This window comes from Pogona vitticeps, chromosome 5, assembly GCF_051106095.1.
Source record: "Pogona vitticeps strain Pit_001003342236 chromosome 5, PviZW2.1, whole genome shotgun sequence".
Classification (NCBI taxonomy): Eukaryota; Metazoa; Chordata; class Lepidosauria; order Squamata; family Agamidae; genus Pogona; species Pogona vitticeps.
Genome location: NC_135787.1, coordinates 186,617,391 through 186,641,217, shown reverse-complemented (window position 1 = coordinate 186,641,217; position 23,827 = coordinate 186,617,391). Strand labels below are relative to the sequence as shown.

General features: G+C 41.2%; 1 protein-coding gene across 1 annotated transcript in view; it reads right to left on the bottom strand.

Moving 5' to 3' along the window:
* ST8SIA1 (ST8 alpha-N-acetyl-neuraminide alpha-2,8-sialyltransferase 1) overlaps positions 1 to 23,827 on the bottom strand; it is a 103,620-nt gene that overhangs the window by 4,693 nt on the left and 75,100 nt on the right. The window lies entirely within an intron of this gene.

The window sequence follows — 23,827 nt, the reverse complement described above, 5'->3', positions numbered from 1 at the left end:
GCTGATCCTCCTAATTCCCTTGTCTTTCTGTTGATTCTGGTAAGCTGAGTGACTGCCAATGGACTGCCATGGATCCCTGGCCTCTACCTCTTTAATTCCTTTGTCAACCTGGTGACTGAATCTCCACAGATACCACGGAAACAAAAGGAGCTAGAAGTGCCAATGTGTCAGTAAATTCTGACATGCTGGTAAACAAATTCCAAGAAAACAGTTTTTCAGCAAGCACTAACCTCAGTTCAACAGAAGGGCATAAGAATAAGAAGTTAAGAAGTGAGAAAATGATGGCCCATAAGCAGCTAAGAACCTACATTGCACCTACGTGGTTTTAGACAAAAAATGTAGAAGTGAGTAAGAAAAATTACTTCACTCTTCCCAACTACAGTGGACCCTCTACTTAAGGAATTAATCCGTATTGGAATGGTGGCTGCAAGTCGAAAAGTCTGTAAGTCGAATCTCCATTGACCTACAATGCACTGAAAACCGATTAATCCCATAACCAGTGGTTTTTATTCTATTTTTATTCCATTTTGGTTTTTTTTCTGGTCTGTAAGTCGATTCTCTGGCTGCAAGTCGAATCTAAATTTTGCAGCCAGAGAAAGTCTGTAACTCGAAAAGTCTGTAAGTCGAGGGTCCACTGTACAGTAAAGACCACAGGGTCAATGATTTGAAGATCAACTTAGTAACCTTAACTGTTACCATAAAAATGGAGTGCATACGTGAATGGAAATTTCCAAGGATCCAGAAATAACGATTCACAAAGAGACACCAAGAAGGGGAAAGCCCCAGAAGCCTGATTCCTTTTTTCATCAGTTAACCACTTTTCACCTAAACACAAATGAATTGTTAAGGCTGTATTTCAACTAGAGAACATGCTAGTAAGTATAAGAGGGTATCTTGTGTAGACCATTTTGACTGCTGGCATCAGTGTCACCAAGATCCCGGTTGCCCTTTCCCTATATAAAGTTTTGGCATCCTTTTTCCTGGTAGCACAACATTCAATACCAGCTCCACATCTCTGAACCTATCAATCAGGACTCAAATGAATATTTAATTCTTTCCAGGCCAAACAAGGTTTTGTGCTTGCAAAGGAATTCTGTATCTGGCGGTAAAAAAAATACTTTAAAAGATGTTTAAAAGAGAAAAGAGAACAAATGTTCAGAATCTCACTTTTTAAAGCTGCGACATTACTGTTCTTTTGCTTTGTGACTGGGGATACTCTTACTCAATGTTGCAGAACTTGGGTGCATATCCTACCATAGTCTCAACCATTCCACCTCAACCATTGTCACTATACAGTTGTTTGTTAATTTTTTTAAAAAAAGCCAAAGATGTTACATGCTGTCGAGTCACTTCTGATGTGTGGTGCCTATATGAGTTACTGACTTCCAAAAAGTCCTGTCATTAGCAGCTCTGCTTAGATCTTGCAAGCCAAAACCTGGCTTTCTTTATTGAGTCTCATGTTAAGTTATACTGTCTTCCTACTAACCCTCTCCCATCAATATTGCCTTCTTCAGTAAGTTCTGCTCTGCTCTTGCAAATTAACAGCTGTGGCTATCTTTATTGAGACAATCTATTTCATGTTAGGTCTTCCTCTCTTCCTACTCTCCTTCCCCTACTTTCCCCAGCACTATTGTCTTTTCTGGTCAGTTCTCTATTCTCATTATATGTACATGGTAGAATAACCTCAAGTTTAGGCAGCCATAGTTTGCTTCCAGATTCTTTCCCATCACCCTATTTGTCCTGCATTAACATCTCCTTAACAATCTGGAATGCTGAACCTGTGACTTTCTGATCATGCAAAATCAAGAAGTGTCATAAGCAAAGGATAAGAATTTTCCAGGAAGAGATTAGTGAAGCAGCATTGCTGTTATGAATCAAATTTAGAAACACAGCTGGTTGGATGGTATGACTAAGAATGAATCTGTATAATGACTGGAAGTAACAAATGGATAATAAGAGGATTTGTGTGCAGGTGGGTGTGATGCATGGCTTCTTTGAAGCAATGTGCTTTTATACTTAAACTGTCTTCTATTTAAATGCAAATATTTACTGTGAGTTTTGTATCCATCCAGAGATTGGAGATGTTACACTTTGGGATTATATCCCCCCCTAAATCTACAACCAGTATGGCTGTACTGCAGATTCCTAGGAATTGTAGTTCATTTTTTTTGAGCTCTGGATCAGACAAAAAGCTCATCAAATGCAGAATGGTACCTGGCCCATCTGACAGACTGTCGTTTTGCTATTGCTTTCTTCTTCTTCAGAAACGGAAGAAGAAAGCAACAGCAAAATTCGGCGTAGTGGTTTTGAACGAGGAGATTCTCTTCTGCTGCCATACGATAGACTCTTCTCCCTTTAAAAGAATGAGAAGACAACTGAGATTTGGAGCGACATATATGGAGGACCTAGAAGAGATCCTTAAGAGTAAGAATGTGACAGTGGAGAGTAACAAGACCACCATCATGGCATTCTTGATGACTAGGTTAGAGCCGGACAATAAAGAAAGCTGAAACATCACTTGAAATGTGGTGTTGGAGGTCTTTACAGGCTGCTGGAAAGACAAGTAAGTGGACTGTAGATCAAATCAACCCTAGAAGCAAAAATCACTAAACTGAGCTATCGTACTTTGGACACATTATAAGAGTCAAGACTCAGTGGAGAAGACAACAGTGCTACAAAAACTTTGCAAGCAACAGAAAATGAGGAAGAACTAATATGAGATGGTTTGACTCAATAAACGAAGCCACTGCCTTTAGTTTGCAAGAGTTGTGCAGGCCTGTTAATGATAGGACCTTTGGAAGGTCACTAATTTTTAGAGTCACCGTAAATCGGATGCAGCTTCAGTGCTTAGCAACAACAGAACCTTCATCCAGTCCAATTCATAGGATCAATTTCAGGAGGTACCCAGTCTATGCTCATGGAAAAAAATAGACTGCTATGCCTGTCCCTATTGTAGTCAATCTTTGCTTGTAGATTAGCTGATTCAAAAGCAGTTGGATTGTTTCTTCATTTTTAGGATTCAAGGGAAACAGCACTTGTCCAGGCGACCCAAATTAAAGTAAGTTAGGAAACTATCAAAATATTGCACGTGGATGCTAAAGTTTCTACCGCATGGGGACTATGATTCTTACAAATTTTCCTACCCTAGGATTTTCCACTGACACCACCTTTTCCTGCAGACTCTGAACATGTTAAGCGTATGCAGTGCAGAAGCCAGACTGACTGGAGAGTCATCACAGAGTACAATCCATTTTGGAGTGCTCAGCAATTCTTTTCTTTTGAAAAGGTGACCTCAAACCGTTTGGGCCAGGGGAAAAAAGAACAACGAGCTATTAAGCTGCAGCGATCAGCATCCACCAGACAAAGTTGCCAGAACGGTGACGGAGTTTAAACTCCATTCTGTTTTCTCTGTAGGCCTCCATCCTTTTACATTATTCCCACACCGCTAAGCTGATTCCTCAGACTTGCACTCAGGAAAGGCGACTGATTTTTAAGGAAATATGTGATATATTTGGAAAAGAGCGTGAATTCAATTCTAAAATTGCTTTGTTGTCAATTTTTGAGAAGACAGAATTGATTATTGCTCAAAGGAATTGATTTTCAGTTTTATGACAAGTGCTAGAATATTAATAGCTAGATTCTGGGAAGATAAAAATGGTATTAAATTAGAAGATTGGTATAATGAAGTATGGGACATTAATCAGCGGTCCCCAACCTTGGGCCTCCAGATGTTCTTAGACTTCAACTCCCAGAAATCCTGGCCACCAGAGGTGGTGGTGAGGGCTTCTGGGAGTTGTATTCCAAGAACATCTGGAGGCCCAAGGTTGGGGACCACTGCATTAAATGATAAATTGACTGCTGAACTGAAGATGAAAAGAGGGGAAATAAGTTCAAATATTATTTTATAATATTTGGGGTAGATTTATTGGATTTGTACGAGTGAAAGGAAAGGGGAAAACCTCTAAACAATAATCAATACAATTTTGGAAAAGGGGTTCGTATTAAAAGTATTGTTCCAAAGGGTCCCATGGGTATGGGGGTGCACTCTGGTTTAGATTGTATTAGCAAGTATTTTGTATTCTTGTATTTGTTTTTGAAATTTAAACATAAATTTAAAAAAGGAAAGGTGACAATTCAATCATTGTAGTATGTGAGGTTCTGGGAAACCAGGAAGTTAGAATCTTGGTATTTTGGGTACACCAGGGAGGTATCCTGGTGACAGAAAAATTCTGGCGTGTAAAATACTGTCGCTCCCTGATATCTCCCCACAGAGCTCAGCAAAGCTCCTGCTTTAAACCAAGAGAATCACAGCCAATCAATATAAATAATATTCCTCTGGATGGTGAGATTGTCTATCTTGGGATAACGCAGCTTTCTGTGACGGTGCTACGACGATAACTGGCTTATCTGCCATCAAATGGGACTTCCCACCAAGCTTCTATTCTGTTACCATGGCTGTACGTGGTTTCTTTCATGCCTGTTGGCTTCCTTGCAGGTTAAATAGCTTCGAAAGGGGAAATAACTTATTGACTTAATGAAGCTGTGGACTCCTAGAAGTTTGCTTCTTAAGAAGGCATTTCTGAAGCCTCATAGCAACTGTAACGGTCATTAGTCCTCAAAACCAAAACAGGAAGCATTACCTAATGGTTTAGGACCTCGATATCTGGCAGAGCGCCTTCTCCCACCCAGTTCTGCCAGAGTTGCTCGTTCCAGCCAGGCTGGGTGGCTGAAAGGGTCTAACGTCGAGGGAGGTCCAGAAGGAAAGAACGAGGAACAGGGCCTTCACGGCAGTGGCCCCTCACCTTTGGAACAACTTGCCAGTGGAGATTCGCCTGGCTCCCTCTCTGGGTGTTTTCAAGAATAAACTTAAAACCTGGCTATTTGGGTAGGCTTTCCCTCCTGCCCTATCTTAATTTCTTACGCTTTGCCATCTTGGACCTATAATATATGTTTTGGTGTTATTGTTTTTAAATTTGTAAACCACCCAGAGTAGACCTTTGGTCTAGATGGGCGGGATAGAAAACCAATCAATCAATCAATACCTGAAGATTTTCTGTCCAGCTCTTTTCTTGTTCTGTGCTTTAGATTTAGTTCCCAACTTGGAAACCCAAGTGTTCACGGACTGCAATTTCCAGACACCTTCAGCACCAGCCGTGCTGGCCAAAGTTTCTGGGAGCTGCAGTCAACACCTGGGTTAACCAAGGTTGGGAACCACTGCTTTAGAGATGAGAACTATGCTGGTACTTCTGCTCTTCCATGTGGCACTACATTCATTCGCTGGCTGCAGAGAGGGCCAAGGAAATCCCTTAGCTAGCTCAATTTTCTCCAGCAAAATTAGAGAGGAGAGTTTCTGTGATTCTCTCTTTATTTTGACACACAGTCGTATGACGACCACAGCCACCTAGAGTGGTCGTTCGACTAGATACAGTGGTGCCCCGCATAATGACGATAATTCGTTCCCCTGAAATCGCTGTACAGCGAAATCATTGTCATGCGAAAACAGTTTCCCCATTGGAATGCATTGAAAACCGGTTAATGTGTTCCAATGGGGAAAATACCTCGTCGTCCAGCGAAGATCCTGCATAGGGCAGCCATTTTGCGAGCACCTATCATCTGTTTTTAATTGCTGTCTTCCGAAGCATGGATCTGGAAAACAGCGGGAAGCCATTTTGTGAAGCCAACGATCAGCTGTAAATATCGTTGTCATGCGAATAAACGGTCCGCAAAGCACAGACCAAATCGTCGTGAAGCGGAATTCCCCCATTGAAATGCCTGTTTTGCGAATTACTATAGTGATCGCAAAAAGTCATCGTCCTGTGGTTTCATCGTTTAGCGGGGTCGTCGTCATGCGGGGCACCACTGTACAATAAATAAATATGTTTTCCTCCAGTGAGCTGAAGGTAATGTATGCTTGTCTCCCCATTTTATTTTTATAACACAACAAGTGGTCCCAGACCACGCAGGAAATTTCACTGGCCCAGTGGAAACTGTCCAGCAACTCCACTTTGGATATTAGTCCCACTTTCTCACTACAATGCCATGCTAGCTCTCTAAGTGCAAAAGCAGAGAAGGAAAAATCTTGATAGAGAAGGAGTTTCAAGGCATGGCCATTTCATCCTGTCATGAAAATTGGTAGAAACTGACAATGAATGAGATTTGCCTCTCCAGCATGAACTGGAGCATAGAGTGATCTTCCCTCTATAAAACAGCAGAGTTAACCTTGAATCCATGCTACATCTTCTGTGGACCTCTCTCTCCCCCTTCTTCCTTCCCTCCTTCTATTTTCAGCCATTTTGGAACCTGAATAAGGTAAATCTATGAGGAAGGGAATGCTGATTGGGTAGCTCAGTGACTCAGGTATCTGGTGCAGAACCAGAAGTTGGGAGTTCAATTCCCCACTCTTCCCAGAAGAGCCAACCTATGTGGCCTTGGGCAAGCTGCACAGTCCCAGGTTGCCCCCAGAAGAAGGGAATGGTCAACCACTTCTATGTATTCTCTACTTGGAACACTTTGAAAAGGGTCACCATGAGTCAGAATGGAGTCGACACATGATTATAATTATTGCAAGGAAGGGAACGGTTAGCCCCACTTCCTTTACCATAATTCCCATCGCTCTTCACAGATTAGCAAGTCATGGTCTGAGCAAGGCGAGTACCTCACCTCTCCAATTTCATGACAAGCTGCCCCCCACATCTATCTGTAGACTTTCCAGCATTCTTAAGCACACAGAGAACCTCTAACAACACAGGGGGCTCTCCATATGTAGGGGATGATGGGACAGGGAACAGAGGGCGATGGTACTATGACACACACCTCCTGCTTATATACCTACATTCTTCCATTTTCAAAACATCTGAATAGCGATTCCATGTGTCCCTCTGTACCATTTATTCAGTGCCTTTCGAGTGAATACTCTCACAGCTGTTTATGTAAATAAATTAAGAAACACACTTAAGCAACGCGAAGCATAAATGCTGACCAATCAAAAACTAATTGGGATAAAACCAATAATTTCACAAGAAGCAAGAGCCTCACTGCATAATCAGTGGCTGAGAGATTTTTGGAAACCAATTCATAAATGTTCGAAAGAGTAAAGCCATGAGTGAAAAGTAAAGTTTAAAATGCAGTAGAACAGACTAGTGAATTTTAAATGCTAAGCAAACAAAAAAATGCTAAGCAAACAAAAAAATGCTAAGCAAACAAAAAAAAGAGCTCAAAATTAGGTAGGTAAAAGTAAATTAAGTAAAAGTAATGTAGTTACCTGCAATTAGTTCTTTCTTTCTTTATATCACAGTGTTGCACAATTTAAAATTAATAACTTGCGGTTTACAGAGGTATATCTCTAATAATTACAAATCTACATTCAGCTATAATGAGTAACCCAGTTACTTTCAAATGTTACTTTTTAATGGGATCCTGTCGGATATTTTGTTATTCGTACAGAGATTTTTCAGGGTTTGTGCTAGAGATGAGCACAACTTAATTTGTGCCACTTTGTACAAATCTGTGCCACTTTGTACAAAGTCTGGCCCATTCAACAACCATCGCATTCCCCAGGGTTCCCGTTCTCTGGCGGTGCTCCAGTCCAGGCAGTCGAAGCTCAGACGGCCCATCCCTGCCTCCTCTGGCAGCTGACAACTCCGACAAGGAGGTGGGACAGAGATTCTCTCTGTGCAGCCAATGAGTGGTCGGCTGCCAGAGGAGGTGGGGAAGGTCAGTTCGAGCTCCTGCCCGGACTGGAGTGCCGCCGGAGAAGGAGGATCTTGGCGGCATGCAATGGATGGTGAAGGGTCCACTTCATATGAAGTGGCACGAATTAATCTGTGCCCATCTCTAGTTAGTGCCATTTCCATACCCCTCTGTAATGGCAAGGGAAATATTCTTCGGTTTTGCCTTTTTATAAAATCTTCAAACATAACAATATCATTATCAGCCAGTGTAAATCAAAAAGATTTACTTATATTTTTTCCACCTTATTGGCAACATAGAGGTGATAACGATTAACACGATGCTTTACTTTTGCCATCAGAGAGCAGTAACCACGAAGTAATACGTAGCTCCAAATGTTCCTATTAAAATATAATGTCCAAAGCGCTCAGAAATTCTTTGTATCAGAAAATGTGGCAGGGCTGTTCAGTGTTTGTTTTTCTTTGTGGTTAAACTAAAGCATGTAAGTAAACACAAACACGATTTAATCTGTTTAATCCACCCACTTCTCCACTTCAGGCTCCCCCAGCTGCTCTGCCTAAGGCTATTATCATGGAACATTCCTTTATTTCAGAAGCAGGTGACACCCTGCTATGCATGTTGATTTCTGCTTGTTTAATTTAACAGGAAAAACTCTTCCACACAAACCACCTCTCCCCGATCTGTGTTTTAGCATGCAGAGTCCTGTTTCTACCCCCCTTGCCTCTCTTCACAGGGGAGAACCCTGCATTAATGTTGCAGTACCCCATGACATGAAGCTTCCTTCCACCACTGTGTGATTTTGTGATGGTGTTTTGGGCTGCCATTCCCACTCCTTCCTAAAACCTGTATCCTTGCTCAGTTTTTCTTTTATAGAACTGCAGAGCTACAAGGAACCTAAGGTAAAGGTAAGGGTTCCCCTTGACAATTTTTGTCCAGTCATGTCCGACTCTAGGGGGCGGTGCTCATCCCCGTTTCCAAGCCATAGAGCCAACGTTTTGTCCGAAGACAATCTTCCGTGGTCACATGGCCAGTGCGACTTAGACACGGAATGCTGTTACCTTCCCACCGAAGTGGTCCCTATTTACGTATCTACTTGCATTTGCATGCTTTCGAACCACTAGGTTGTCGGGAGCTGGGACAAGCGACGGGAGCTCACTCCGTTGCGTGGATTCAATCTTACGACTGCTTGGTCTTCTGACCCTGCAGCACAGGCTTCTCGGTTTAGCCCGCAGTGCCACCATGTCCCCTCTAGGGACCTAGAGGTCATCAAGTCCAGCCCCTGTCAAGAAGGCATAGTGGGGAATCAAACTCTCAATCTCTGGCTCCACAGCCGGATGCCGAAACCACTGTTACCAGTTTTATGCATTCTATTGTCTTTTAGTATTGATCCATTTTACTATAATAGTTGTTTAATTTTTTTTTTAAAAAAGTTTGTATACTTCCTGTTTTAGCTTTCAGGTAGTGTTTTAATTATGTAAGCCACCTTGGGTCCTTTTGGGGAGAAAGGTGGCATAGAGATATTTTAAATTAATAAATGCACAATCTGAACCACAACCTGAACCAGCCCAAGGACATAGCTATCGGTTAGACAAAGGTGAGGGTGGCCCTAAGAAACTTTCAGTGTCCCCAGGCTGCATTCTGCCAAGTGTCATCCGCCTAATGTCAGCGCAACTGACACATCTTGGCTAGTTAGTTGGTGCTCAGAGTCCCAAGAACTCCCAGGGAAGAGACTGAAGTTAGTGTGCATCACAAGTATTTTGTTTACTGATGCAGGTGCTCTTGAGCAATAACTATGATTCCACAGGGTTTTTAACACATACACAGTCTGCTTTTCAGTTGCTGTTCTGCACCGTCAAGTCAATTCTGACTTATAGCAACCCGTTTCAGGGTTTTCTACAAATCCTCCTTGTTGTATGAAAACCCTTTTGTGCTTAGCTCATGGAACATCATCTCGTTATTTGATGAGCCGAGTCATAATAGAAGCGAGGCGCTCTCACAGAGGAAAGCTTGAATTTGTCATGATGAGGCAAGCTACCTTTGACTGCTGTTATTATGTGTAGGGGGTAAGGGAGCGCAAGGCACAAATGTTCAACATGTGCTGAAGGAATCATAGAAGAGAAGGCAGATTATTTTTCACACTGTGTGTGGGCGTCTCCACAACACTTCATTACCTTGTTATATGTCACTCTTTTCAGAATATCACCTGCAAAGATGTAAGCTATGGCACTTTAGAAAGATGTCATACAGCTTTCTAAGGAGCCTTGTCTTTTCTTTTTTTTCTTACTCTAGAGCAAGGACTGCAAGGAGAACAAACCGATCCATTTTGAAGGAAATCAACCCTGAGTGCTCACTGGAAAGACAGATCCTGAAGCTGAGGCTCCAGTCATTTTGGCCATCTCATGAGAAGAGGAGACTCCCTGGAAAAGATCCTGATGTTGGGAAAGCGTGAAGGCAAGAGGAGAAGGGGACGACAGAGGATGAGATGGTTGGACAGTGTCATCGAAGCTACCAACATGAATTTGACCCAAATGCGGGAGGCTGTGGAAGACCCTCCGCAGAAGCAGCAGCAACCAACTCAGGCATGTCCCTGGAATATCAACAAGCCAGCAAAGCACATAAAGCACCCCCAGGAAAATGTTCTCTGCATTGATCAGCACAGAGTTTCCTGGTTGTTTGGTTTACTTCAGAGTGGGAGCACGAATGGGTCATGATTATTTGGAGAGCTGGTTCTACAATACCACAGGTACTCCCCTGCACAAAAACTGGCTACTTCATCACCAATCAATTAACATCAATGCGATGCACCAGTCTGACTAGCTACAGTGCCAAGAAGAGGAAGTACTGCAAATGGGCAAAGGAGAGGAGCAAGGGCTAGCATTCAGCTTAGGCTACACTCTCATTGTTCTCATTATGGCTCGTGGGGAAACATTTTGTTTGCCAGCGCATGGAGGAAAGGAATGGATGTGGAAAATATGCAAAGGGGCTGAAGCTGAAACAAATCCATCCATCCATCCATCCACCCACCCACCCACCCACCCATCCATCCATCCATCCATCCATCCATCCATCCATCCATCCATCCATCCATCCATCCATCCATCCATCCATCCATCCATCCATCCATCCATCCATCCATCTACCCATTCTCCCTGCTCACAATTATACACAGAAGCAAACTCTCTGTGGGCTTGTCCCACCTTCTGCAGATTGCATTTAGCTGGCTTTGAGCCTTGTAGAGGTTTCCTCACCCCTTTCCCTCTCCATTGCTTGGCCTGAGGACGTGATTCTCACTGGCAGTTTTGAAGTGGCATAGTGATAGATCGATGCAGCAGTAAAACAGAAAGAAAGCTGGGGAAAGGACAAGTTTGGACTGCAGGATATCATGCTGTCCAATATGGACAAACGCTACAGACACAATTTAGTCTGACACAGGTATTCACAGGCAAAACAATCCAAAATAAATTATACTCATAATCAAGCTAAAATGACCCCAGCCCCCAACAAGATAGCAACTATCAGGCAGAATGCTGATGTTTTTTTCTGTTTCAAAATTCGTAACTTCTTCCAGGCACATATTGACTGGAGATTAATTAATGAGTACCCATGCCTTTGTTTTATGAACAATACATGTACAAGATAATCTCTCTTTTTTCAAAAAACAGTCAGAGGCATAATGAATCAATTAAACCTAATCATGCACCTGTTACAATGCCGTATGGATTATTAATCAAGAATGATTAAACACTAATGATTTCAGGTCTTAAACAATTGAAAAGACACACATATTTTTTGTAACCCACAAGAAACAAAAGGAAACTCATTGACTGGAAGAAATTGGTCACAAATGTACTACAGGAAATTTATTGCAAAATCCCAGAAAGCCAAGAAGTTTTGTTCTTCCTGAAAGAAAGAAATACTGTATAAGGCTATCAAAATGACAGGGAAATTGCAAAAGCACATCAACGCTAGTGGCATTCAAGAGAAAACTGGATAACCCTTTGTCAGATCGGCTTTGATATGGATTCTTGCCTTGAGCAGAGGGTTGAACTCGGTGGCCTTATAGGATCCCTTCCAGCTCAATGATGCTATGATTCTATGAAAAGGCTCTAAACAGACTTTCCCCAAATAACATTTTGTAATAAGTAAGAAATGTATTTAGCTTATAAGGAAGCCACAATCCTTAGTTTGTAAGTCCTGAGCACAGCAGTCAATGCAAGAGGTTTCTGGAAGTCTCTAAGTCATAGGGTTGGCAGAAAGTAGCAACAGTTATTAACAATAATATAATAATTCCCTTTACCCTGAAAAAATACTAAAACACCCTGGCCATGTTGGAAAAACTGGAGACAAAACTGCTCAAATGATAAATAAGGGAGGTGGAAGAGAATACAAGCTTTTGCAGTGAAATGGGAGTGGAGAAATTAAAAAGCTGGGAAGTAATATAATAATCATCTTTTTGAAACTATAAATGACAATAGAATGTAATGTTCAAACAATCTCCTAACTGTGATTTAGTGCAGAGGTAAGACTGAACTCCCTGGAGGCCACAGTTTCAATTCTGTTTCTTCTTTCTTCATCCTTTCCTTAATTTTATTTAACTATGCCAACATTTTTATTTAAAATATTTTTACCCAGCCTTTCTCCTTAAATGGCCATCCTAATGCTACAGAGATACTAATTTCAGGTCAAAATTATTCAGATTCCTCTTTAAACAGGTCTTCAACCCCTTTTCAAACTCGGCCATCAATTTAAAAAAAAACCTTGGGATAATATAATTTCACCACGGCTACTGTTTTGTGCAGCTGTAATCCGAAACCATAAATAAGGTAATCGAGAGAAGAGGAGGGGGTGATGCACCAGGCATCGGAGGATTAAGACAAAGAGAACTCATATGATTTGAGGTTGCTTCCTGATTGGCCAAGCCTAGTTTACAAGGAGCCAATAAGCTGTCTGGATTCGAACAAAGGGAAAGAAGAATGGCTTGCCTCATTCAGATTGGCTCTTTGTTATCAAAAGGGGCACTATTCAAAATCTCATAGTGACAACTTTCTAAATTCTGAAACAGTCTGTTAAAGAAACATGGAATACAGAGCATTATTTATGCTTTCACAAAATATAGCCAGGAGAGTTTAGCCCCTGATTGATTTCGACCTTTATATAGCCCTCTGGGGAGAGAAAACCAACATCTTTGTGAATTGCATCTTTATATGAGCCTCTGGGGAGAGAAAACCAACATCTTTGTGAATTACATCTTTATATGAGCCTTGAAATGTCTGGCAAAATAAATTACCAATGAGAAGTAGAAGTCTGCTATTGTAAATCAAGTGTTACTCTTAACTCTTGACTATGAATACGCAGGTGATCTCCAAAAGAAATCTTATTATTACCATTTCACATTTCTTGCACAGTAGGTGGTGCTGTGAAAATGAGAGCCAGCCTAAGAAATATTTATGCCTAAGGCAGTGTAAGAAATGGCAACTATCTCCTGTGGAGAAACCAGCTGTGCTGGCAGGAGGATGATGTTTTCTATGACACTTGGAGCACCAAGCCATAGAAAGGAACAACCGTTCCTCCCACAGAAAAGGACAACCAAGAGCCTGCCATGGCTGTCCCACGGAATATGCTGCCTGAAGCAAAGGTTCTGCTTAGTCTATAGGCTGAGCCAGCCCTATTGGTTTTCAAGTCACTTTGGTTCTAGCCCAAGGTCCTTAGAAAAGGAAGCCGCTACAGGAGCGTCCTTGGGTGAACCAAGACTTTTAGAGATGATTCTAGGCAGCTGAGGAAATTAGGTGAAAAGGAAGTAGTGAGGGAGAAAAGAGAGCAAGTGGAGAGGAAGAGAGAGAATGTGGAATATGGAAGTGTCCATAATTAGGCATCAGAGCGGATCCAGTAAGTTTATATTCACTGGGTCAGGTCGTAGAAAGGTGTTATAATAGATAAAACATTTCCTGATCACATAGTCAAAACAGTCTAACAGATAAAGCTTTGCTGTAGTTGCTTTTAAGTAGGGTTTTTAAAATGCATTCCTGCACATTCTTAGTTGTTACTTTGGAACTTTCCACTTGGAGCTATAAAAGAGTAATCTGTTTTGTTATTTGGAGAGACCTGCTATACATATATACTGCATGTGTTAGTCATTCCCACCCTTTCAAAAGCAGTAATTGTTATACTGCTGTGTTCTGTTTTCTTACATCCCCCCCCTCCGTGAGCAATCTGGGGCTAGCCTTCCCTAACAGTAGCATCTGCAACAACATAAATTATTAATAATCTATACGAGGAGGACACGGCCTTCGGTGTTTTGAGACCAGTAAACACAGTCAGGCGTTTCTGTTAATTTAGCCAAGATGAACTGTTGCCTAGCTTAGTGGGTTAGGTCTTTGTCTGCGGAGCCAGATATTGTTTTTTTGGGGGGGGAGAGTACCTCTGCATAGCTTAGCATTCCCTGGAGCATGCTGATATTCCCCTGCTCACTTCTTGTTTCTCCATGTTCCTGGTTTGGCCAAATACTAGCTGGCACAAGCTGCTATGTTCCCCAGTACAGCAGTGATTATTTCCTGCATGTCTAGCAAAAAACCAACAACGTAAGTGGAAGAAAAAATGTGTCATGGTTTGGTGATGCATGGGGAGAACCCATTCTAAAGTGTCAGCTGTCCAGGGGGCTTCCTGCAAGTCCCTCACAAGGACTTACAAAGGGTAATGAAGGCATGAGGACTCCTATGCACATGGCTTCTAGAAGGACAGCAGTTTGACACAGGCCTACAATGATGGTGATGTAGTGGAGCTGGGGCGTGAAGGGTCTAAGCACCGAGATGTTCTCATTAACAGGGTCAGTGACATTATGCAGCATTTCCTTCCAATTTCACAATCTTTCTGGTTTAGCTGTAATCCAGACAGTAGCTAAGGTTAGAGATATGGACTCTTCAGGAATAACGTATCGTTATGAGGATCCATCTGTTCCTGAGCTGCCCCTTTTATATGTGCTTTGGGTAGGTCTAACAGTTCTTACAGCTCTTAATTGCTTATTACTCTCAACTAGGCAAATAAGAGCTGTAAGCTCTACAGAAGACCTACCCCTGATGGATATTTAAACAGACTTGCTAGAAATGGAATGAATCACCACAGCTTGTCTCCATTTTGGACTCTCATTTTGGTGATGGTTGTTTGGTGGGCTATCATGGCGAGTACCCATGCTACAAAATTTGCCATTCTACCACTGGCGAAAACATCAGTAGCTCCGGCTGGGCACTGCATTCCATTCACCAGATGTGAACCTAGCTAGTGTGGAATTAACACAAGCACAGCTGTGCCCCCCATCTTGAGATTTGCTATGTAACCTCCTTTCCTCATTCTTTCATGCATTCAGAAAATTACTTCTCTGGTTTCCATCCAAAATTTCATTTTTGGATGAGAACTTCCTGGGGCATTAAAAAGTCCTTTCCAGGTTACAGCTGCCAGAATTTGCCAGCCAGTGTGGCCTCTGGGAGATGCTAGGAGCATTAATTTAAAACAAAGCAACTCTTCCCAGCAGTAGTTCTCCCACAATGGAACTGGAAGCTGGCTGTTCAAACTGCTGCTGGGGGAGAAAATCTACAACCAGCCATAAATTGTGTCGTGGGTGGCTCCTTCGGTGATGCTTTCTTCCCCCTTTCCATCAGCATGGTTGAAAGTGGATAAGAAATGGAACAGAGTTTTTATAGAAGCAAACGAGGATCACTGAATAAATATAAAGCATTTGTTCTCCTGGAAAATGAGCTCTTTTTAATGGCTTATTCAGAGGCTTTAATTATAGATTTTGAAAAATGTGGTAACATGTCAAAAGGGCAATTTTCAACCTTCAGAAACCTGAAAATGCAAGTGGCACAGTTATTCTCTTGCTAAGAACTCTTTCTCACTAAATATGCTCCAGTAAAAATAGGTACTAATAGATTCTCCCTGGAGTTTATCTGAACCAAACGCAGATCCTCGAAGAGAAACAGACATGTAGACAACTTCAATAAGAGCCTCTCTCAAATTACTAAATTATACCTCTGTGCAGCACTCAGTGGTAAAGAGTTTTTCACTGTAAAGTATCTAAGTAAAGCGAAAAGATTGCATATTTGAACACATGACTTTCAGCTTAGATTCCCAAATAAGAGGGAAATATGTGTATCTAGTCTCAACTAGAGCAGACTCCCCAACCCAGTCAGATTTCCATACACTCTGATTTACTATTTAGCAATTAATTCTATGGAAGTGAAAAAGAAAAGTTCCTGCAGCAGAGATGGGCATGAGTTGCTTCCTGCCACGTCATCTAAAGTTGTTGATCTGCCTAGAGTGGTCGCAATGACTAGATAGGTGGGGTATAAAAGGAATAAATAAAAATAATAATAAATAAAAATTGATGCGGCACCACAGGTGCCACACATTCACTGTCCCCATCCTTGGTGGGCTCCCCCACTTACTACCCAGTGTGTGCTGCTCTTTTCCTTCTCTTCGTGCGATCTTCCAGTTCCAGCAGGAACACAGACTTCCCTCCTCTGCCTCCTCCAGCAGCCGCCCACTCAGATAAGGAGGCAGGGCAGGAATTCCTGCAGCTCAGCCCTTGAGTGGGTGGCTACTGGAGGAGGCAGAGGAGGGAAGTCTGTGATCCTGCCAGGAGTGGGGGAGCCGGCTGGGGGGTGGAGGCAGGGAACTTGTGACACCTGTGGTGCCGCACCAAAGACTTTAGATGACCTGACACAAAGCAATTTGTGCACATCTCTACTCAGCAGTAAATTCACCTCTAGATTTTGATCCTTTGGGGGAAAGCCTCAATTGCTCCACTGTAGCTATAGGCGTGCAACGTTCAAGTCCTTGATGAAACTCACTGGTGACTTTGGGCCAGTTGCATTATCTCTCTCTGTCTCTCAGCTTCAGCCACCTCATATGTTTGTTGCGAGGATCAAGTGGGATAAACCAGAGCCATGCACACCACCAGCCCGCTGGCGGAAAGGTGGGCTTTGAGTGTAAGAAAATTTAAAACTGTTCCCTTCTTTGCCTGTCATAGTGGAAAACAAAAATTGGGATGTGCCAGCTGTGGAAAATCACATCCAAGCAGTTTATATAATCTTTTAAGATATCAACACAAAATATCCCACAGTCATAATGAAAGTGAGACAAAACGCTTTCATCTTAGCTGGGGCAGACGCCAACCAAAGCAAAAACTGTCAAAAAGCAAAGCTACTCGCATACTAAAGGTAAACTATGAGTTCACTGCCTAGACAAAACCTATACTTATCCTTGCTAACCACTTCTTAGGAAAATGCATTTAAAAAAAAAGAAATAACAGCAGATGTGTACAAATTGCAACTTTTGTGTGAAATTCACCCCACTGAGTGTTCCAAGTCATTCAACTCCACTTCATTTCCATTCTCCTGGTTTTCTTCCCTCTGCCTATCCCACTGCTGAAGACTTTGAAGGGATCCTGTAGAATGTAGATATTCAAGTCCAGCCCCTGCTGGAGAAGACTCTTGAGAGTCCCCTGGACTGCAAGGAGAACAAACCTATCCATTCTGAAGGAAATCAACCCGGAGTGCTCACTGGAAGGACAGATCCTGAAGCTGAGGCTCCAATACTTTGGCCATCTCATGAGAAGAGAAGACTCCCTGTTGGGAAGACCCTGATGTTGGGAAAGAATTAAGGCAAGAGGAGAAAGAGATGACAGAGGATGAGATGGTTGGACAGTGTCATTGAAGCTATCAACATGAATTTGACCAAACTCCGAGAGGCAGTGGAAGACAAGAAGGTCTGGCATGCTCTGGCCCATGGGGACACGAAGAGTTGGACACGATTTAAGGACTAAACAACAACAACAACAACAAAAATCTTGTGAAAACAAGCAAAGTAACTTATGGCTTTAGATAGCCGAGTTTCTCAGCATGTGTGCCAGAGAAAACAGTTGTTCACAAACTTAAACCCTTCAGCTCAAAAGATAGTGAAGCTAGCAGATGGAAAGTCAGCATCTGTAATTGGAACAGGTTCTTACGTAAACTGTTTAAAGCAAACTCTTTAAAATGTCTTCTGTGTGCCAAGCTTAGAGAATAATTTATTAAGTGTATCAAGTCTAGATAAAGATGGCTACACAATAAAATTTGAGAAATGCAAACGTAAAGTAATGAAAAATGGTATACAGATGGCAAATGGTTATTTAAAGGATCATCTATATGTGATGAATCAGAGCCAAATGTATGAAGCCATAAATGTGGTTAATAACTTAGAATCACATGAAAAGTGTATACATAGCCTACATAGAAAGTTAGGTTATGTAAGTTTTGGAGTTTTAAACAAAACTAAAGAAGTTGTGTCTGATCTAAATATTAAAAACTGTGAGAAATATTTAGATTGTAACATATATAAATTAACCAAGTCAAAGGCTTTTCCTGTGAGCAAGAAAAGCAAGAGTCAGTGACAAGATTTTTCAATTGGTTCATCTTGATTTTGTGGGACCACTGCAGCCCACAAAGGTGGTAATAGCTTCTGTTTAACTATAACAGACAATTACTCACATTATAGGTATGTCTATGTAATGAAACATAAGAGTGAAACTTTGCAAAGATTTAAAGATTTTGGTGCCATGGTAGAAAAAAGATTTAGTACTCCCATAATGTCTGCTCAGACAGATCGAGGAGGAGAGTTTTAGCACATTATTTTGTAGATTAGCTTAAGAAAAACGGCATTCATCACAGGTGTACAAATGTAGTCACACCTGTGAGAATGGAGTTGCAGAAAGAAGAAATTAAGTTTTGCAAACAGTGTTAGACTCATTACTTGCTGATGCCAAGTTACCCAGAAGTTTTTGGGATAAAGCCATAAAATATGCTAATTATATTTTGAACAGTGTGTGAAACTCTGCAGTAGAAAATACACCCTGTTTTCTATTACATGGGAGACAACCTTGTGTGAAACATATGAATATTTTTGGTTGTCATGCTTGGGTTCATATACCCAAAACATGCAGGAAAAAAAAAAGGTAGCCCTAAGGCAAGAAAGTTGGTTTTCTTAGGCTATCAAACAGGAAGCAAAAGTTATAGATTTTGTGATCAGTATGGAAATGTAATAATTAGCAGGTCAGCTAATTTTTGTGAAAATGAGAATTGGTCACAAATTCATGCAAATAGTGAAATACTTTTGCCATTGTCTAAAGCAGTGGTTCTTAACCTTGGGTTACTCAAGTGTTTTTGGACTGCAACACCCAGAAGCCTTCACCTCCAGCTGTGCTGGCTGGGGTTTCTGGGAGTTGCAGTTCAAAAACACCTGAGTAACCCAAGGTTAAGAACCACTGGTCTAAAGATAGACAAGAGAGGTATGAAAATGAGGAAGAACAAAGTAAGGCATATGAAGAAGGAAGTTAAGCTGTAGGAGGGAAACATGAGACATGTAGTGAGGCTGAGGAAATTGTTCCAAGATTCTCACAGAGGTCTAATTTTGGGTTTCACCTGAAAGGTTTACAGCATCATATGTAAATAAGGTAATGTCTGAACCTGAAAGTTATGAACAGATGTTAAAATTGCCTGATGCCCAACAAGAAAAATGGAAAGAAGTAATGTTAATGGAATATGAGTCTTTGCAGGAACATAAAGTATTTTCACCAGTAAAGTTGCCTGAAAATGAAAATACAGTTGGTTGCAGATGGGTATACAAGTTCAAAAAATTGCCTGATAATACTCTGCAATACAAGGCACATCTGGTGGCTCAAGGTTTTACACAAAGGAGATTCTAACACTATGATCAAGTATTTGCTCCAACCGCTAAAAGTGAAAAATTTAGATTAGCTTTAACTGTTGCATCAACACTCAAATACGTAGTGTATCACATAGACATTACAACAGCTTATTTGCATGCAGATCTTCAAGAACAGATCTTTATGAGGCAAATACCAGGATTTGAATTAAAAGACTCAAGACTTGTACTAAAGTTACATACGTCTTTGTACGGGCTGAAACAAAGTGCAAAAAATCGGAACTTTTGTTTAAACGAGAAAGTAGAACAATTGGGTTTTAAAAAGAACCTGGCTGGCCCATGTCTATAAGTTTAAAAAGGGTGTGTAATTAATGTTGTTAATTTTTGTTAATGACTTATGTTTAATGGTTCCAGATGAATCATGTCTAAGACTGGAAAAGAGTTTAAATTGAAGCATTTGGGTGAAATTAAAAACTATCTTGGCGTAGAAATAGAAGAAGATAGTGAAGGAAATTTCTTGTTTAGTCAAAGTAGCAAGATAAGAAATTTGCTAAAAGAAAGTGGAATGGAAAATTTTAATTCTGTAAAAACACCCATGCTAACAAACTTTCATAAAGAACATGAAAATGAGGAATTCTTAGACAAAGAATTGTATCAGTCTAGAATAGGATCTCTGCTGTATTTGTCATCCTGGACTAGATCTAATATTGCAGCAACAGTAAACATTTTAAGTCATAGTGCTGCAAAACCCTTGCAAAAGCACGGGAATTGTGTCAAAAGAGTGCTGAGATATTTAAAGGGAACCATAGATTGCAAGTTGAAGTTGAATGCATCTAGCAATCTGAAATTAGAGTGCTATGCAGATTCAGATTGGGATTCATGTGAAACTGATAGAAAGTCAATTTCTGGAATGGCTATCAGTCTAGGTGAAGCTTTAATAGGCTGGAAGTCTAGAAAGCAAGGTTTAGTTGCCACAAGCATAGCGGAAGCTGAGTATGCTTCATTAAGTGATTTATGTGGAGAAGTCACATGGTTTGTGCAGTTACTGAAAGATGTAAATATGCAAATTGATTTACAGGTAAATCAAATTGCATAGTGACAGCACCACGTGCATTCAGTTGGCAACCGAGAGTCAAATGAAGAATAGAAGCAAGCATATTTCCATAAAGTATTGCAATGTAAAGAGTGCTGTGGATCAGAAGCTGATAGATTTACAATATTGTCCAAGTGAAAATAGTATTGCAGACATTTTCACGAAGCCATTGCCAGTGCAGAAGCATGTTTATCTATGCAGTAGGCTTAGTCTATGCAACAATTAAATTTAAGGAGGGGTGCTGAGATTTTGATATGAAAATGTATTAAATATTAATGTTGTACAGTTAAATGTGAAATGGCCGATTTTACCTGAGTCACTGTACTGATTGTATTCAGGTGTGGGTATCCAGGATTAAGACTTAATGTTGTACAGTTGTGTACATGATGAAACTTTGTGTAACAGAAAATGGTGTAATGTATTTTCTGATGGGTCACAGAACTGTACAAAAGTCATGTGTAAAATGAACGTCTATCTGCTGAAAGTCAGATCACTTTTTCCTATGCCGTATGTTGCTTCATGCCATGTTATGCTGCCAGAGAAATGTCTATTCTCTATGTATATATGTAAATAGACTAAGTTGTTGGTTTTAGTGTCATAATGTCATAAGTATCTCTGCTAACCAATATCTCATTACTCTGCAGATGTTATGAGAATACACATTATAATCAAAATTCTCAACACCTTTCAAGGACTTGAAAAGTGCTATCCTATCTCCCCCCCAAGTCTTCTTCTCTCAAGGCTAAACATGCCCAGTTCTTTCAGTATTTCTTCACAGGGTTTGGTTTCTAGTCCCCTCTTCATCCTTGTTGCCTTCCTCGGAACTTGTTCCAGTTTGTCGGCATCCTTCTTCAAGTGTGGTGTCCAGAATTGGACATAGGACTCATGATGAGGCCTAAGCACTGCCGAATAGAGAGGAATGAATACTTTATGGGATTTGGGGACTATATATTCATTATTGCAACCTGAGATAGCATTTGCCTATTTTGCAGCTGCATCACACTGTTGGCTCATATTCAGCTCAGGGCTTACAATAATTCCAAGATCCTTCTTACATGTGGTGGAATTTGCTCCCTGAAAGTTTGCAATTTGTTTATTAGTGGTCCAATAAAAGCTATCACTCAGCATCTGTGTAATCTTGGGGACCACATGACCTTTTCCTTGTTCTTACATGTAGAATCAAGGAGCCAAGTATCCCCACCTTATAACTGTACATTGGGTTTCCCCCCAGGTGTAGAATTTGTTAAATTTCATTCTGTTGTTTTCAGCCCAGTGCTCAAGCTTATCAGTGGAACCAATTACTTTGAGAGGTGGTGAGTAGTGCAACACTGGACGCATTCAAGAGAAATTCAGACAACCACCTGGTTTTGATTTGTATTCCTGCGTTGAGTAGAAGGTTGGACTCAATGGCCTTATAGGCCCCTTCCAACTTCATTATTCTATGATTCCATGCCTGTATGATAAAGATCTTTTTGAAATTTATTTACGTCCTCCAGGGTATTATCTATGCCAACTGACACATAATTTCATGAGGCTTCTTCATTTAAATGATGAGCACTAAGCAGAAAATTGTGGAGTGCCCAGAGAGAAAAATAAACTGTGACAAATTTCACAGTGAGGCTTATTGGAGAATTTTAAAAGTTAGGAAAAAGAAAACACTTCAGTAAGATTAAAGCCATCATTAAATGAGTTAAAGACATGCAGTGAGAAGATGACACGAGGTCATAGAGAGCTGATCTAAAAGCCCAAGGATCGAGCTGGCTGAGAAACAAGGTCAACATTAATCTAATTAGCCGTACATGTAGACATTTAATGGCTGCATTAAAAGTGGTTTGTATGTGCAGGCTAGAAATTCAGCCAGCCAAGGAAGATGGCTAATGGGTAACCACATTTCTGAGAAGAGGTGGCCTGCCACCAGGGAAGGAGAGTACCTTTCTCAAACCTGGGATTGAGGTATCCTCCCATTAGGAGCCATCCCTGTTTCTAATTAATTAAAAATAAGCAGCTAGCAAGGTATAAATGGGACTTAGGTAAAGGTTCCCCTTGATATTTAGTCCAGTTGTGTCCGTCTCCAAGCCATAGAGCCAGCGTTTGTCTGTAGGAGCTGGGACAAGTGCCCGGAGCTCACTCCGTCACGTGGATTCGATCTTACGATGGCTGGTCTTCTGACCTTGCAGCACAGAGGCTTCTGCAATTTAACCCGCAGCATCACCACTTTATAAATGGGACTTCCTTGAAGCCTTAAATGAGGAACTCCAGTCAAGAGCCTTTGCCATGCTAGGCAAAAAGGCATATCCACACAGCACAGAGGTAGCAGTTTGATACCACTCTAAAGTGTGATGCTTCCATCCTAAGGCACCCTGGGATGTGTAGTTCGCGGAGATGCTTAGAATTCTTGGCTTCGGTTCCAAGGACTGCTCTATTTCTAACAGAGAATGAAAAAGTCATCACTAACTAGAAATCCCAGATTCCTGAGGAGGAGGCCATGACAGTTGAAGAGGTATCAAACACATCTGAGGAGGCCCTCCTCTTGGTCCCTTTGCTCTTGTGGGCATGGTTGATGGGGACACAAGGTAGGGCCTTCTCTGTGGCTGCTCCCAGGTGATGAAATTCTCTCCCTCGGATCGGCTCCTTTCCTTTTATCCTTCCGCCAACAGTGAAGACCCACTGTTCCGAGCAGACTTTAAACAACCGTGACTGAGTCCCTGAACGTCAATTTTTAAATTAAATTAAATTTTAAAATCAAATTAGTTCTCAAAGTTGTATCAGTTTTTAATTATTCAACAGTCTTTTAATCAGTCTCGTAGTTTGATTGTTTTAAGGTATATTCATTAGGGACGTGGTGGCGCTGCAGGTTAAACCGCAGAAGCCTCTGTGCTGCAAGGTCAGAAGACCAGCCATCGTAAGATCGAATCCATGCGACGGAGTGAGCTCCTGTCGCTTGTCCCAGCTCCTGCCAACCTAGCAGTTCGAAAGCTTATAAATGCGAGTAGATAAATAAGTACCACCTCGGTGGGAAGGTAACAGCGTTCCATGTCTAGTTGTGCCGGCCACGTGACCACAGAAACAGTCTTCGGACAAACGCTGGCTCTATGGCTTGGAAATGAGGATGAACACCGTGCCCTAGGGTCGGACACGACTGGACTAAATGTCAAGGGGAACCTTTAACTATATGCATTATAAAATAATAGTTTGAATAATAAATTTTAAGTGTATTATGTATTATAATTTAGTTATAATAAAATAAAATAATAAATAAACATATTACAGATATGCTTGAGTCATATCTGTCTTCTCCCAGTAATCAGGATCTATGCAAGAAACTACACCATATAGTTTTCTTTCGTTTTT